At 39.1% G+C, this 14,623-nt stretch overlaps 1 protein-coding gene across 2 annotated transcripts in view; it reads right to left on the bottom strand.

Moving 5' to 3' along the window:
- The window catches only part of LRRC8C (leucine rich repeat containing 8 VRAC subunit C), a 77,903-nt gene that overhangs the window by 32,376 nt on the left and 30,904 nt on the right, over window positions 1-14,623 (bottom strand). The window lies entirely within an intron of this gene.

The following is a 14,623-nucleotide window of genomic DNA, read 5'->3' as shown; positions in this document are numbered from 1 at the left end:
ACCATGGCCAGGGCAGAGCATTATTTCCTGGACTCTCCCTCCCCCTAAACAAAAAGGGAAGGTGCTAGAGGGAAAAGAGCCCCACCTTTGAAATGTTTCTGTTATTTACCTTACCATCCTGGGTTGCTGATTAAACTCTTACGTGCAATCTCAGCACTGGTTTGTGTTATTTACTGATCTCTCCTTGTAAAAGAAAAGCGCTTGCTCCCTGGGAAGGCTAAGCACTTTGCCACATGGTCCTTGTCATGTAAGAGGGAAGATCTCCCTGGTGGTGGTTGCTGTAGGGTGAGGGGATACTTTGGAAAGGACTTCATTTTTTCTTGCCTCCCATTTTTGTCCCTGTGCTTTTGACTTCTTTTCTCTATTTTCTGTATTCTCATCTTTCACCATGAACCTCAAATTCATCCTGATTTTCTCCTATGAGAAATCAGTTGCTCCCAGAAATATCTATCTCTAGCGAAATAACAGAAGATAAAAGAATAAGAGCACCTGAGGCTCTGGGGGAGAAGGGGAAAGACGCCCATCCTCTTCTAGTCTGTGTTGTACTTTCTCACGGCTCAGCCCCACTGCCTTTACCGTGATCCGGGACTCGAAGTTTATCATCCTGCTACTGTGAGAAGGAATGTTCTTTTCTTATGGTAACAAATAAGGGTAGCCAATGAGAGACAAAAAGAACATTTCTCTCCTGTTTGGCTCCTTTGAAACCAATAATCTAGCTCTCTGCATCTGTCCTTGTTACTCCGTCCTCATTAAAGGCAAGGGCAAGGCTACATTGGCAACCAATTTCCCAAGCTTTGCTTGTGTTTTGGATCTTTCCTTCCTGAATACTGAATTAACAGCTATACAGCAAACAATCCCAAGCCAAGTCAAGCCAAGCCTCTTGGAGTTCATCGGTGGTTTATCTTTGGAAACTATGTTACCCATTCTGTCTTGTTGCTTTAGCTGACTTCCTTAAGCAGAGATACATCTTCTTTTTGGATTTGTGCCTTAACACAAGGTTGAAAATTTCAACTGCCCAGTACCACTCTCACCTACGACCTACCAGCTTGACATCTGTGTAGCATCTGATTTGACTTTTTTTTTTTTTAAGATTTTATTTATTCATTTGACAGACAGAGATCACAGGTAGGCAGAGAGGCAGACAGAGAGAGATGGGGGAAGCAGGCTCCCTGCTGAGCAGAGAGCCAGATGTGGGGCTCCCAGGGTCCTGGGATCATGACCTGAGCTAAAGGCAGAGGCTTTAACCCACTGAGCCACCCAGGCACCCCTCGACTTTTTTTTTTTTTTTAAGGATTTTCTCATTTTATCGAAACCCAACTTGCCTAACTCCATTCTGTTACTAACACTAGACTGCAAGCTTCTTGAAGGAAGATTCTATAAATCAAGCATGTATGTTCTCAAAACATATGTTGCCGGCAAGCCGCACAAGCTAAATAAAGAACTTTGCAGATTCCTCGAGTCTTTGACATTTCAGACTAGTCCAAAGTTTGATATCCCGACACTTTATGACCTCTTTGCTTCTCAGTGAATCATTACAACCTCACTGCCCCAAATGTTTCCTAGTCCTGAAGGTTTCAGGGGCAGTCACAGAGGCTCTCACTCATCTTAGCTTCTGAGTTCTGCTTCAGAAGCTGCTGTCTTATTTTATTTTTCTTTCCCATCACTTACCACAGTACCTGGCAAACAGGAGGAGGCCCTAAACCAGTATTGTCGAATACGTGAATTCCGATGCTTGTGCGTGGAGCAGTGCTCTTCCAAATCAGTTCTGGGGTGAGCCGATCTAGCCGCTGTGGCAACGCTAACAAGGACGGCACTGGTGCTCTGGTCTACGTTCTCAGACGGATTTTTTGGTTGTTTCCTTCACAGTAAGTGCCTGTATACTTAGGGGGACCTGGGCTTATCTTGTCATTATTTTCCATATTAAGAGACTAACGCCTGTGAAGGCAACCTGGCCAAGGATTCAAAGAAACTCGCTTATTTTGAGTGCCCAGGGTTTGCTTTTTTAATGAGGGCTGCAGATAGAGAAAAGAACAGTAAGCCTCTACCTCAAAGCTTCTCGAAGTGTGGTTCATGGTTTAGTGGCCTAAACCCTTCAGGGAGTCCACACAGTCAAAAGTATTTAATGTTAAGTTTTGTTTTTGTTTTCGTTTTTGCCTCTTTTAACTCGTGGTGCAAAAGCAATGGTGGGTAAGGCACCTTAGCATGAATCAAGGTAGAGATTTCAGACTATACTGTGGTGATTGTATTCTTCATTGTCATATACTTACAACTTTGAAAAAAATACCAGTTTCATTTAATGTCCTTATTGACCTAATAAAAATTATTTTAATAACTCACAACCCATGACTACATGTTGTATTAATGCACTATATGATGGAGAAGAATACATAAAGCATTTCTCCTGCATTCCACAGTACGATGGTTGTCTCAAAGAAAAGTCCTTATTTGAATTGAAAGCTGAATTAGCTACTTTATCATAGTACGCCACTTTTATTTGAATAAAATAATTGGTTTTTCAGACTTTAGTATGTCTGAAGATAATTTATCGAAATGAATAAAGTGAGGCTAATACTTCAAGAAAAGTCACTGATACTATTTGCTGCCTGAAATGAAATTCAAACTTCCAGTGGTGATTAGACAAACTAAGGATTCTAAGAAACTTAAGTATTATGCACTGCCTCCTAATACTGGCACAGCCTAATTAAGATGGGTCGTTAGAAAGAAAATATAACACATGGTCAACAGCACATGAAAAAATGTTCCACATCACTCGGCATCAGGGAAAAACAAATCAAAACCACAGTGAGTTTCCACCTCACACTAGTCAGAATGGCTAAAATTAACAAGTCAGGAAACAACAGGTGTTGGTGAGGATGCAGAGAAGGGGAACCCTCCTACACTGTTGGTGGGAATGCAAGCTGGTGCAGCCACTCTGGAAAACAGCATGGAGGTTCCTCAAAAAGTTGAAAATAGAGCTACCCTATGACCCAGCAGTTGCACTACTGGGTGTTTACCCAAAGATACAAATGTAGTGATCGGAAGGGGCACCTGCATCCCAGTTTTTATAAACAGCAATGTCCAAAATAGTCAAACTATGGAAAGAGCCCAGACTTCCAACAACAGATGAATGGATAAAGAATATGCAGGGTGTGTATGTGTGTGTGTGTGTGTGTGTGTATAAAACGGGATATTACTCAGCCATCAAAAATTAAAAAAAAAAAAAAAAAAAAAAGAGGCGCCTGGATGCCTCAGTGGGTTAAAGCCTCTGCCTTCAGCTGGGGTCATGATTCCAGGGTCCTGGGATCAAGCCCTGCGTTGGGCTCTCTGCCCGGTGGCGAGCCTGCTTCCCTATCTCTCTCTCTGCCTGCCTCTCTGCCTACTTGTGATCTCTGTCTGTCAAATAAATAAATAAAATCTTAAAAAAAAAGAAAAAAAGAAATCTTGCCATTTGCAAAGTCGTGGATGGAACTAGAGGGTATTATGCTGAGCGAAATAAATCCATCAGAGAAAGACAATTATCACAGGATCTCACTCAGATGTGGAATTTAAGAAACAAAACAGAGGAGCATAGCGTAAGGGAGGGAAAAATAAAACAAGGTGAGATCAGAGAGGGAGACAAACCATAAGAGACTCTTAATCTCAGGAAACAATCTGAGGGCTGCTGGGGGGTATTGGGGGAGGGATGGGGTGGCTGGGTGATGGACATTATGGAGGGCATGTGATGTAGTAAGCACCAGGTGTTATATGCAAATGGTGCATCACTGACTTCACCTCTGAAACTAATATACTGTATGTTAATTAACTGAATTTAAATAATTTTTTTAAAAAGGTGGGTTATTAGAGAAATAGCTGGTCAAAATGTCACAGCCTTTTAGTGTTCGAGTCCCCAACACACTTCACCTCTTTTGGGTAAGTGTATGTATATGGTCATGCTTATGTACATACATGTGTGCACATATATACTACATATGAATGTATGTAGACAGATGTATAATACATACATGCACATAGACTTTATAATTTTAACATATCATAATCTCACTCAAAGGTGATATCCAGCACAGCAATAATCCTTGGGATTATTTCTGATGCAAAAAAAGGGTAGGAAAAAAGAAGTTGATTAAAAAGCTCCAATAATTAAAAACAGGACAGATGGACCTTATGCTCACTGGTTGAAAAAAATTTTTTTCTATTCTTTCACGAATGTCAGCATCTCTGATGACACACATGTGTAACCCGGACTACACTTGATTTCTCTTTCATTATTATTTTAGCTTCCAATTGATTTGTTACCATTTCAAGAGTTAGTGTTTCAAGCTGAAGGAGTCACTTCTGAAAATAAACTGCTTGGGTTTAAATGGTTTTTTCCCCCTAAGCATCAATCAGCATAATTTTATTTCTTTTTATTTTTTTTCTATTTCAGAAATGTAAATGATTATCTCTATATTTCTTCCAACGTGGATTTCCAACATATTATGTAAGAGTTTAGTTTACCTAATTAAATAATGTCTTTGGAAATACAGCTTTCAATTCAGTCATGAGATTCTGGTGTCTTAATTAAAATTATATAATTTTTACATTATGTTAAATATCTGCCCCATGTCCCTTTGGAGAAATCCAAGTGCATTTCCTTATTAAAAATATTTATTTCCAAAAGTCCTTTTAATGGCTCTACAAAATTTACTTCTCCAAAAGATCGTATCATATAATCCTTTGGTAAAGAGTATTGGTAAGGTTAGTTGCAAACCTAGAGTTTCTTATATCTTTCATTTATTTGACTCTTCCTGAACAATCCGTCTTCTTCCCTCTCAGGAGAATCTTCGTATCATCTTCTCCAGAATTAATTAAACAGAACAAATTCTGCTCTATTAATCCTTAACTTTAAGAATATGAAACTTATTCTACTTTGATTCAAGCCTGATTGCTAACATTGTTCAATGCCTACTGGCAGGTACGGCCAGCACTTGCTTTGTTCCACATTTTCCTGGCAGCTGGAAAGTGGCATCAGCTTTAGACAGTACAACCATATACCACTCAAAGGAACAAGAGCCAATTCCAAATGAAAACAGGTATTAAAAATGAATGTAAGCACATAGAATATGAATTCTACAGAAAAGAAATCCACATACATCGTTCATCTATGTTACTAAATCAAATGGCCAATTCTCAGTCCTCTCCTATTCACTCTATCAGGATATCAGCAGAAAGGTATAATTTGACCATTCTTTATTTCACTCTCAGGATGCCACAGCCTTTAGGTTTTCCTCCTCTTTCCTTGGTTGCCCATTCTTTAACTCCTTTGCTGTTTCCTCCTCTTCTTCCTGACCTCTGACTCTGGAGTGCTCAGTGCTCAGTCTTTGGTCCTCTTCTCTTCCCAAAGTCATTCATCATCTGGTGATTGCATCTAGTCACATTGCTTTAAAGAGGATCCATACCAAACACAAATTTATCTCTTCATCCAGAGTCATGGACCCAACTGTCTACTTGACATCTCCCTGTGGATATCCACCAGACACATTAAATGCAAAGCCACTCCAGTTCTATCCCCTTATTCCTACCTCCTCCGAACTCCAAAAAGTCTTGTTTCTCTTGTAACTCTCTTATCTCAGTTGATAGAACTCTCTTTCCAGTTGCTTAGGCTAAAAACCTTGGGGTCATCCCTGACTGTTCTTTGTCTCTTACATCACACATCCAATCTGCCAAAATATATTGTGTTCCTTAATTTTTTGTCTGTCTCCTGCAAGAATGTAAGTTTTATGAACTTATACTCACGAAATGTAGGTACTTTTCAATTCTATTTTGTACATTGATGTATCCCAATTACCCAGAAAATAATGCTTGACATACAGGAGACACTCAATATTTGCTGAATAAATTAGTGGATATGTAGTCATTTTAATGAGGAACAGGGGTGCAGTTGACATTAGCTTTAGAAATGATCATTATAAAGGCAAAGCGTGTCTCTGAGTAATGTCATGGGAGGAGGATTCCAGTGCAGGGCCAGAACATCAGCTGGTGTCCTGACGCTCGTGTGGAGAAGGAGTGCAAGTGAGGAAGAACACAGAGATACCATGATTTATTTAGGGGTTCTTTCCAGCTGTACCCAAAGGCTCCATAAATCCAAACAAAGTCATCAGGATATGCTCAAAACATCAATTACAAAAATAAAACAAACTGCTTTTCTTCTGGCAGTGCAACGATGGAGATAAAAAACAGGATAAAATGCCAAATTTTCCAGTTCTTAAAATGATAACTTTATCTCTTGGGAGAACATGACTTTAGATTGTGTTTTACTCTGTAGTTGTGGTACACATGACAAAATAGCTCTAGAAAAATCCACCAAAGAAGATCATAATTCTACAGTTCTATATGCCATTAAAAGAAAACCATAAATGAGTTATAAAATTTTAGAACCCGAATGGCACTTCAGAGATGACTCGTCAAGAACTCTCCTTTTATGAGTGAAGAACTTGACAGGAGAGATTAGGTGACTTGCCCAAGGAACACAGCCAGTGGTGAGCCATAACTTCTAACCAAATCTCACCCTTTATAGCTCTTAGTGAATACTGCATTGAGATGATTCAAATGTAAAGAGTTTTAAATATCCTAAGAAACAAAGAGTTTAAGCAGAATTTCTTCTGCATTCAGTTTTTCTTTTCATATCCCTATTTGATGGTATGAAATTTTAAAAAGCTATTATTAGTACATTTAAATGATTCTTGAGCTCTCCTGGCCTTACAGTCCCCAAAAGCAAGAATTTGACTAAGGCAGAGTGAGGAGAGGCAAGTGAAAGTTGCAAGCCAATGGATACATCCTTGTTATTATCTCCTTGCATATTTTCATGATGCCATATGTTAAATTAATGTTCCAGTCACATCATTTGGAAAATATTCAAATTGAATTTCACCTGTTTTTCTGAGAGTGGTAGTGGTGGGAAGCAAAAATTACTCCTACTTAGCAGTTCTCTTTCTTAAAAAAAAGATAAACCTCTTCCTCATTATACATTTCACATACTTAAAGAAAAATCCCTTTCATAATTCTTCTTCAGGTCCTACATCTCAAGGACTTGACTTTACATGGTGGTTCCACAGTTATCTCTATTGTAGTCAGAAGCTTTTGAGTCCACTAAAAATTTATATATAATGATCCACAGCTGAACTTTTTTTCTCACAAGCATGGGCTCATGTACTTGCTATAGAATCAGGAGAGTGTAAGCTAGGTCAGGTATTGAGCTAGGTAGGTGCTAGGGGAATGGAAGTGAGCAAAACAGAAGACAAGGTGCCTGTCCTCACCCCTGTGTTAAAGAAATTCCTATGAAAGCAGGAATTATAATTGGTCTGCTTTGTAAATGTGACTGATTAGTGTTTCCTATGCCAATGTTGCATTTAAAAAGGTTATTTTTATTTCGCTGAAGATAGGATTTAAATCTTGTTTATCTCTGTGTCTTCTAGAAAACAATACAATGCCTTAGAATGGACCTCGATTCACATTTGTTAAATCAAAGTAGGCCTCCATATACACACACACTCACACACAGATACGCACACCCATTGGAGCATTTTGTAGTAAGGACCAAGCTCTTGTTTCTGTTATTATCCTCTGTTATAAAGTATAGAGTGACTATTACCATATAGCTTCACACTGTAAATAATGATTATTCAAAGAGCATGCACTACTGGAGACAGCGAGAAGAAGAAAAGAGTCAGGAATAATTTATAATTTCAAAGTTAAGGATCACTGAAATTTTAATGCACAATGTTCTGTCATGAATGCTAAAGGGGATTTGTGGATCAATAATGACTTCTGAGGTCCAGCGTGTACCCAATGGCCAACTTCTGTAACTCCCTTATCAGAACATTGCTCTATTAAGAAACAAGAGACAGAAAACAGATCCATACGGAACAGTCTTGTTTATGATAATAATGGTTTGGAACAATGCGCTTCTGAATCTTGCTGAGATCTTAAAAGAAAGCTTTGCTTTCTTTAGAATTTTCGTCAAAGAGCTTCAGTTCCATCTGTATGACACTAGTTACTATTTAATGTTTATGGTGTACATGTCCAGTAAATGTGAATTCACAAATTTTTTCTAAAATGAGGCTACCTTGTGATCTAATAGTCTTAAAAAGTGATCATAAAGGATTATCATCAAATGTTACTTACTGCCTTCCCCTGTCATTGCAAATTATAGAAATTTATGGAAATTCTCTCCAAGAAAATATGGCTTTGGCTCTCAGACATCCCACTGGCCTTCCTGGTCGCCTCTTCATTTCCTGCTGTTTCTCTTTCCTTTAAAGCAGGAACAGTCTTGCAGGAGGCACCGTGTATGCACACACCTCCACCCTTTCCCTAAGGGGATTCGAAAGCCTTGAAAAGATTGTGTGTTTCCCTTCCAACCCATGATATCATTTAAATATGATTGAGATTTCAGTTCATCTTATCAGTCTTGACTTCTAAAACCCAAGTCTAGGGTTCATTTGAATAGATGCGTAATGACTGCTTTGAAGACTATCTCTTCCTAAAATGGACAAAGAGAAACAATCGCCAGTTTTGCCTGCCTGAGCAAAGAAAACATAGCAGTCCTAAGTGGCAGATGCACGGTGAGCATTCTGAGTGGGCCAGAAAATGCAGACAAAACAAGCCTGGCCAAGAGGTCAGTCCACCTGGGAGTCTGCTTCCTTCCTGACTGAAGGACAGCCAGCAGAGGAGGGTAGGGAGACACAGAGACCCCGTCCTTCAGAACATCAACACTGAAAGTTCTTACTCATTTTTTAGATTTTTGGAGTTTAAAATGGTCTGAAGCCTTTGGTTTCATATTGTTAGCTCAAGGGCCTACCACACTCCATTGTTTAAGTTGAATTCCTAAGGAGTCTGGGGGGGGGGGGTAGTTGTCTCATCTGTTCCAGTAGGCAGTTTGCCATGTTTTATAAATACTTTTGACAACCATGGATAGACTGATACCTAAAAAAACAGAGTCAACCGAAAATGTGACAGGCAGCTAAAGTAACTCATTACTAAGAACTTTCCCGCTAAGCTGTTTTTGTTTTGTTTTGTTTTGTTTTTTAAGTCTGGTAAGATTTAAAAAATTCTAGCTATGTTCAATATAACAACTAGGAAACAAAGTCACACTACTCAGGAAACCAGAGATTGGCATTTAAAGTGAGAGACTGGAAGACTAATAGATTTATAGCATAACCTTTTGATTGCCCTTTTTATTAAACTCTTTACAGGGAGCTACACTGAAGGTTTGATAATAGCAGAAAAACATTAACTGCTAAATAATCCTCTTTGGAGCTTTTCAAAAAGGTTGTTTTCAAGAAATCAGCTCTTGGTTTGTCTTTCCTGTTGGATGTGCTCAGTAAAATCCCTGATCAAAGGAAGTCCAGGTCCTCCAGGCCCCAGGAAGACAGGACTCTTTGTAAGAAAATTAACAACCACCATATTTGGCTGTCAGAATATTAAAATGGATGTGGATGCACCTAAAAACTAGAATATTAGTTTTTGTTCATCCAACTAATAAATATTTAATGCAAGGCTTCTCGCCTACAGGAAAAATATTTGTTGGGTTTGGCTCTAAATTTAACATATTGATTTAATGGCCCATCTTCTCTGAGTTAGATGTTATAGGAGTTCCCTCTTCTCTTATTTTCTCACAGCAAAGCTAAATGAATTCTAACATGATGATATCTGATACTCCTAGAGGCTTGCGTTCTAGAAGCTGGGAATTAACAGTTTCTTTGGACGAAGGTTCTAGGAGAATATGGTCAAAGGCTCCTTGCCTCTCAGACCTAGAATGTGCCAAAAATCTAAATGAAAGAAAAACTTGGAAGATATGAATCAACTAGTTAAAGTACATCTGTTTCTGAAGATAATCGATTCTTTTGTGTTAAAAAAACCACAAAAACAAAAAAACTACTCTCATCCCCAAAAGGAATAGTGAAAGGACGTGATACACATGACGTGACTGCAAAGGTCAAGTGATCTGTGTGGCTCTTGAAAAGTCACTATGAGGGAGATTGAAGCCATAGTAGCAGGGCCTTGTGGTTCATCCTAGGACTGAAATAAATGTCCTTGCCATCCCCACCCCCTACCCCCTTGCTCTGCAGATTCCTATGCAGCCTGCAGACCTTGGCTCTACCACCACTTGCCCAGGCAAAACATCCCTAATCTCCCCAGCAAGGTCCAACCCAGCCCGCAGGCTGGGCAGCACCCTGGACTCCCAAGGTGGCCCCTCTGTCACAGACCCCATAGTCCACTCATTTGTGTGGCTCTTGGATGAATGCTGCTCTCCATTCTGTTCCCATTACCCAGGTTTTTGGCATGTAACAGGTGCTTGACATATATTTGTCGAATAAATGAATAATTAAAACAGAGCTACAAGACCATTTAAGAGTGAAATCTCAGGCTTATTCATTGAAGTACTTTGTCAGCAAAATGAAAATAGAGGAAAAAACATAGAACCCATCAGTTAACATGGAATAAGACCCAAAGTAGCGCCATCTTTATAGATAAACTGTATCATATTATGAAATTGTTTACTTGCAGTTGCTATTATTAGTAAGAAAGATGGCTTGGGGCCAGTGGAGTCCCTTCCTGAGAAAACTATCTCAAAGACATGGAGGACTCTGCTAAATATATATATTTTTAAATGGTTGAAAGACCTAGAAAACAAGATACTGAAGCTCTGTAATCTATCAACTTGCATGGTGCTTTTTGGTATCTAAAGCTATTTTGATCCACAACTTCATCAGTAGGATGAAAAAGTAGGCTAGAGAGGCTTGAAAGGAGCACAACTAGTTCAGTAGTTGTTAAATTGGGAGGATTTTCTTTTTAAGATTTTTATTTATTTGTTGGAGAGAGGGAGAGCACAAACAGGGGAGTGGCAGGCAGAGGCAGAGGGAGAAGCAGTCTACCCATTGAGCAGGGACCCCATTGTGGGACTCCATCCCAGGACCCTGGGATCATGACCTGAGCTGAAGGCAGAGGCATAACTAACTAAGCCACCCAGGCATCCCAAATTGGGAGGTTTTATTTATTAATCAAAATACTGAAAAATGTAAAATTGTGTAGAAAGGTCACAGGAATTTATCTAAAACCTTAGATTTAGTTGGAAAAAGTAAGGAAGAAACAAACAAACAAATCCCTAACTTTTTAAAGTCAAATGTTTCAAAGCTAAGAGACTCTGGAAGTTCTGAAGTAAAATGGGATTTAGGAATGTGTGGATGATCTTTTGAGTGGCTCAGGTCCAAGGGAAAAATCAAGGTTTACGGAACAACAACTGTGGGGATTTGTTTTTATTTGTTCTGTAATGTTTGATTCTATTTTCAGATGACCCATGTTAATAGACTAATGTTTTAAGGACCAAAAAAATATCTCTCTAGACATAAATTTAAAGTGTTCTGGCAAAACCAAAATAAATATCCACTTAACAAAGAACCAGATATTGATGGAAAGATAGGACGGTTCATTTCTACTCCATGTCCTTAGATACAAAGAGTCCATGTTGGGATTCTTGTGGGAAAGAAGTTGGATTTGGGAAGATGAGGTGGAGAAAGCCATACCATCATGATTCACCCTTGCTCTCTGCCCTCTGGAAGCTGAGAAAGGGATAAATTATCTTTGGAGATACTGACTTCAGGAGCATAGTTTCTCAAGGATAGACACAGTGTCTTTAAGAGCTTTGTATCCCTAGCACCTACCACAGCACCTGGCAGCTTTATTCATTCATTCCCCCCCACCCCAAAGATTTACTTAATTTTGGTGCAGGGCAGAGGGAAGGGGAGCAGGCAGAGGGAAAGCGAGAGAGAATCTCAAATAGACTCCCTGCTAAGAGTGGAGCCCAAAGCAGGGATTGATCCCAGAACCCCACGATCATGACCTGAGCCAAAATCAAGAGTTGGACACTTAACCGACTGAGCCATCCAGGTGCCCCTTATTCCTTCTTCCTACAAGCCCTAGAGTAGCTTAAACTGCCAGGTATTGAGCTCACCCATGTGGATATACCAGTGAGTAAGTCAGACATAATGCTTGTCCATATGAACCTTACATTATGGTGGAGAGACAGTAAATAATGACAACCATCTACTGACAGTTGTGATAGGTATGATGAAGTAGAAGTTTAGGACACTGACACATAATGAGATACCTGAGCTACTGGGGGCTCAAGAAGTGATGTCTGCATAGGAGCAGAGGTAGGAATAGTTATCTAGGTAAAGCTGGAAGCCAGGACCAGGAGAACATTCCAGGCAAAATGAAAAGTCTGTAATATGATGACTCTTTTTTTCCCCTTTAAGATGTATCATTTTGCCCTCCATCACTCTGCCATAACTCTTTCATTTCTGTGTACTTTGAATAAGGTTAGATCTGATATTTTCTATCTCTGGAGACATAGGGTAGCCCAAGCTGGTCCAGATTGTGAGACAAAGAGGGCAACAAGTTACACATTCTTAGACGGAAATGCCAAAGGCACCAAGACTCACCAAGAGTCTTTTTCTAGTTTTCTAAAAATTTATGCAAAGCAACCTTTTTGTAGAAGTATGGAGACCTTATCAGCTTCAGCTTGTACTTTGTTGGTGATCTTCCTTCTAAAACACATGAGCTAACCTCCACCGGATCTCTGGAATTATCCCCCACATAGTGCCTTCACTCTCTTGTTAATTGGCTAAAGATGCCCCAAAGTTCTGGGTGGGGAGGACACGTTTGGTACTGAATTCACAAAATGCTCACCACAAACAGTGAACATTGTTCGGAATCTCAGCAGATCAGTCACGTCCAGGAAGGGGCTGTTCAGTAACTTCCTGGGACTGAACACAGGTGGTTTATTATTATTATTTTTAAATTTTCTCCTTTTCTTAATTCCTTTGAATATATTCCTCTTCCTTCCTTTACTTTCTCCCCCCTCCCTTCCATCTTTCCTCCTCCTCTCCCTCTTTCAACATTTGTTATCCAACTACTGTATGTCAAGAACTGGGGATAAAAGATAAATAAGAAGCTATAGTCAAAGAAGTGGGCCACAGATCTGTTAAACTTTTCTCTTTGCTCCTCAGTTTTTTGCATAAATTCAAACTCAAAAGGTTTATGAGCCAGACCAGCACTGGGAAAGATGCACGCCAGCTAGCCATTTAACTCCTGCAGGGATAGTGTGCCACAGAAGGACAGAGATATAAAGCCAAACAGAAGATTGCCCTGGTATGAAGGAAAAACGAAAGCAGAAGTGAACAGAGGCCTTAACGTTTCACAATTTGAACTTAGAATAGAGTGGGACAGATTTTTTTATGAATCCCTTGCTATACAAACTCTTGCAACTTGCTATTCAAAACCCAAGACCCAAATAAATTTGGATAATGAAAAATAATATTTGTTCCATATTTTTATGTCTTTTTAAAAAGATTTATTTATTTTGGAGAGAGCACGTGCACGTGTGCATAAGAGTAGGGGTAGAGGGGGAGGGAGATAAGCAGATTCCCCGCTGAGTGGGGAGCCTTGATGCAGGGCTTGAGCCCAGGGCCTCGAGATCATGACCTCAAGTGAAATCAAGAGTCAGATACTCAACTGACTCAGCCACATAGACACCTCATCATGTCTTTTTTAGATCAAGGTATAATTGACATATAATACTGTATTACTGTAGGTATACACTATGATTTGACATATGTGTATATATTGTTAAATGATTACTCAGGTCAGTTTAGTTAATATACACCAGCCACCTATAGTTAAAACTTTTCTCTTATGATGAGGACTTTTAAGATGGATTCTTTTAGCAAGTTTCAAATATATAATACAGTATTGTTAACTATAGTTTCCATGCTGTACATTACATCCTCAAGACTTACTTATTTTGTAACTGGAAGTTCATTTCTTTTGATCCCCTTCTCCCATTTTGCCTACCCTTGCCTCTGGTAACCACCTGTCTCTACAAATTTTGTTTTTTATTTTTTAAGATTTCTCATTTAAGTGAGATCACATAGTACTTGTGTTTCTCTGTCTTCCTAATTTCACATTACATTATGCCCTCAAGGTCCATGCATGTTCATAAATGGCAGAATTTTCTTCTTTTTATGGCTGAATAATATTCTACTGTCCATAAATACACACACCACATTTGCTTTATGCACTGGCCCATCAATAGATGCTTAGGTTCTTTCCATGTTTTAACTATTGTAAACAATGCTGCAATGCACATGGGGGGTACTGCTATCTCTTCAAGTTAGTTTTTTTTGTTTGTTTGTTTCTTTCAGATAAATTCCCAGAAGTGGAACTGCTGGATTATACAGTAGTTCTATTTTAATTTTTTCTGGAACTTCGTACTGTTTTCTCATACTGTTTTCATTGATGTCTACACTAATTTACATTTCTACCAATAGTATACAAGGGTTCCCTTTTCTCTACATCTTCCCAACACTTGTTATTTCTTGTTGTTTTGATGTAACTATTCTAACAAGTAAGTGGTTGATAGATAACAAGAGGTGATATCTCATTGTGGTTTTGGTTTGCATTTCCCTGATGCATTTCCCTGATGTTGAGCACTCTTCATATACTTGTTGCCCATTTGTATGTTTTCTTTGGAAAAAGAACTATTCAGATCCTCTGCCCATTTTTAATAGAACTGCTTTTTTTTCCACCT

This window comes from Mustela putorius, unplaced genomic scaffold (genome assembly GCF_011764305.1).
Source record: "Mustela putorius furo isolate JIRA1106 unplaced genomic scaffold, ASM1176430v1.1 tig00003853_pilon_pilon_pilon, whole genome shotgun sequence".
Classification (NCBI taxonomy): Eukaryota; Metazoa; Chordata; class Mammalia; order Carnivora; family Mustelidae; genus Mustela; species Mustela putorius.
Note: the sequence above shows the minus strand (reverse complement) of the source record. Positions and strands in the feature narration are given on the sequence as shown.